This window comes from Trichomycterus rosablanca, chromosome 10 (assembly GCF_030014385.1).
Source record: "Trichomycterus rosablanca isolate fTriRos1 chromosome 10, fTriRos1.hap1, whole genome shotgun sequence".
NCBI classification, from domain to species: domain Eukaryota; kingdom Metazoa; phylum Chordata; class Actinopteri; order Siluriformes; family Trichomycteridae; genus Trichomycterus; species Trichomycterus rosablanca.
This window is the reverse complement of record NC_085997.1, coordinates 8388270-8391720: the sequence shown is the minus strand read 5'-3', so window position 1 is coordinate 8391720 and position 3451 is coordinate 8388270. Positions and strand designations below refer to the sequence as shown.

Here is a 3451-nt window from a genome sequence, read left to right as displayed (position 1 = left end):
ACATTTTCAGACCCGGAGGAAAGCCACGCATACATGGTGAGTATACACCGATCAGCCATAACATTAAAACCACCTCCTTGTTTCTACACTCACTGTCCATTTTATCAGCTCCACCATATAGAAGCACTTTGTAGTTCTACAATTACTGACTGTAATCCATCTGTTTCTCTACATGCTTTTTTATCCCCCTTTTATGCTGTTCTTCAATGGTCAGGACTCTCCTGTGTTGTGCTGGTATGAGTGGATAAGACATAGCAGCGCTGCAGGTTTTTAAACACCTCACTGTCACTGCTGGACTGAGAATAGTCCACCAACCAAAAACATTCAGCCAACAGCGCCCTGTGGGAAGTGTCCTATGACCACTGATGAAGGTCTAAAAGATGACCAACTCAAACAGCAGCAATAGATGAACGATCGTTTCTGACTGTCTCTACAAGGTGGACCAACTAGGTAAGAGTGTCTAATAGAGTGGACAGTGAGTGGACACGGTATTTAAAAACTCCAGCAGCGCTGCTGTGTCTGATCCACTCATACCAGCACAACACACACTAACACACCAACACCATGTCAGTGTCACTGCAGTGCTGAGAATGATCCACCACCTAGATAACACCTGCTCTGTGGTGGTCATGTCAATAATTGTAGAACTACAAAGTGCTTCTATATGGTGAGTGGAGCTGATAAAATGGACAGTGAGTGTAGAAACAAGGAGGTGGTTTTAATGTTATGGTTGATTAGTGTAAACTCTCACACTGTTGTATGTGCTTGCATGACTGCAGGACGCGTTTGTCAGCGCATTACCGTAATATCCATAAAATGTGTCCTTGCGATTTCAGTGCAGAAAAGTTTGTGTAGAGACTGCAGCAGCGGATACTGTGTTTGTTTTGATTTTGAGGTCATACTTTATTAACAAGGTAAGTTTATTTTTTAAAGAAAAGTTTGTGTATATTAGCTTCTGGATATTTTCGGATGCTACGGACAAAACTGTGTTGTACTGCTATGATGATACGATTATGTTCCAAACCCTTTTAGACTCTTCCACCACCGTTAGCGCTTCTCTCAGTTAGTTCAGCTCATTAAATATATTATCCACAGTATCGCTTACTTTTACAAACCCAGTTTCAAGGTTTAGACAGAAGGGAAAATGTCAATGTAAATAGACAGCAGTTTGTAAAAGATGTTATTTATATTCTAGCATACAAACATACATCGCTCCAAAATATGAATGAACGCTTCAACCAGGGTTGCCAGATTGCGCATTTAAAAGCCCGCCAAAATGCATGGAAAACCGCCCAACATACTCACGAAAAACAGCCGATAATCAGCGCTTAAACAATATTAAACCAGTTAAACATGACCTACTACTGCTGATATCTCACAAATCAGTGATTTATTATAAATTACATTATTAATGGCATATCTTTTCACATTATTATGTATGGTAGAGGGTTAAATATGTAAATTTGTTTAAAGCATGAGCTGTCAGAAGTGGGATTCGAACCCACGCCTTCAGGGAAGACTGCGACCTGAACGCAGCGCCTTAGACCACTCAGCCATCCTGACTAGCTGGGGTACCATTGATACCACCCTCGCCCCACATGGTCTAAGATTTGCACAAACTGCTTAATCTTTTCACATTATTATGTATGGTAGAGGGTTAAAGACGTAAATTTGTGTAAAGCATGAGCTGTCACAGTGCCTTAGACTGCTAAAACCATTCTGTCTAGCTTGGACACTGTTGACGCCACTCCTGCCCCACACAGACTAATATTTGTAGTCTGCTTAATCTTTTCACAAATTATTATGTTTGGTAAATTTACTGACTGTAACCCATTTGCTGCACTGTACACTTTGTCACTAGGCTGTAAACCATATATCAATAGAAAGGGAGCCCCATATGAGCACTCCAACTGACCAAATAATGTTTTTGGCACTGTAACGGCACTAGCATGTTAGGGTGTGTTTTCTCTGGTATGAGTGTATTAGGTACAGCCTTCTTGTTGGGTTTTTAACTGACTGGATTATTTATTAAGATTATTTATTATTTATTAAGAACTCAAACCCTGTTTGTGCTCATTGTAGGCTATTAAATCGTCCACTAGATAGCATAATATAAACACAGTTAGAAAGTAAAATGATGTCCATTACTAATGAATAAATAAATGTCTGTTATTAATAAAGCTACTTTGAATCTTGAATCTACTATCAAAGTTTCATCGCATGCTGACCTCTGTGGAATACAACTGATGTATGTAGTACTAAGAAGTGTTTCTTAAGGGTTTTTTGGTGACTTTTATTTTTAACCAGGCAGTGTATGTTAAAGTTTGTAATTCAAGTCACATCCTTGTGGACACATCCTTGTGAGGATTGAAGTGTCTTGCAGAGCCTGGATAGCTCAGTCGGTAGTGCATCAGACTTTTAATCTGAGGGTCCAGTGTTCAAGTCCCTGTTCGGGAGAGTTGTTTCTTACTGCATTAGGTAAGCGGTAATGTCCTGTACTACATGGTTTGTTTAGAATGATGAAGAATTTGTACTTTGTGAGTTTTTTGTAAGTGAACTAGCATGTACTTGATAAGCTTGAAATAATAGCACACTGTATGTGTTAACATGTTCTCCACACCAACTAGTTGTACGCCCAGCTGTTTCAAACAGACTGTAGTAAATAAAGGACCGTTTAAATCTATAATTACATTTACATTTTACATTTTCTGCATTTAGCAGACGCTCTCATCCAGAGCGACTTACAGAAGTGCTTCCATAGTAAACATTTCATTTCTCAAGTTTTAGTAAACAACAGTCGAAGAACACAAATCTGCTGAAACCTGTTAGAACCAGTGGGTTTTTTTTTTTTTGGAAATGGAAAAAAAATGTTAGTAAATAAGTACAAGTCAGCTTAAGTGCTTAGTAAAAAGGTGGGTTTTTAATCGTTTTTTAAAGACAGCAAGAGACTCAGATGTTCGGACGGACAGAGGAAGTTCATTCCACCACTTGGGTGCTAGAACAGAGAAGAGCCTTGATGCTTGTCTTCCTTTAGTCCTGGGTGGAGGATCAAGTCGGGCGAGACTAGTGATTCGGAGGTTGCGTGGTACAGAGCGGGGGTTTGATTAGACTGCGAAGGTAGCTTGGGGCTGGTCCATTTTTGGCTTTGTAGGCGAGCATCAGTGTTTTAAGCTGAATGCGTTCAGCTACAGGAAGCCAGTGAAGAGAACGCAGCAGTGGGGTGATGTGGCAGTGTTTGGGCTGGTTAAAAACCAGACGGGCAGCTGCATTTTGAATGAGCTGCATAGGAGTGGTAGGAGAAGCCATGGGAGGCTATGACCTTACCCAGAGAGCGGGTGTAGATAGAGAAAAGAAGTGGGCCAAGTACAGAGCCCTGAGGAACACCGGTTGAGAGAGTGCATGGGGGAGATATGGATCCCCTCCATGACACTTGGTAGGAGTGCCCTTCGAG

General features: G+C 40.8%; 1 non-coding gene across 1 annotated transcript; it reads right to left on the bottom strand.

Moving 5' to 3' along the window:
• Positions 1–1480: 1480 nt before the first annotated feature.
• Positions 1481–1563, bottom strand: trnal-cag (transfer RNA leucine (anticodon CAG)). The gene has a single exon. It is a non-coding gene; the product is annotated as a tRNA-Leu (tRNA).
• Between the last annotated feature and the right edge of the window lie 1888 nt (positions 1564–3451).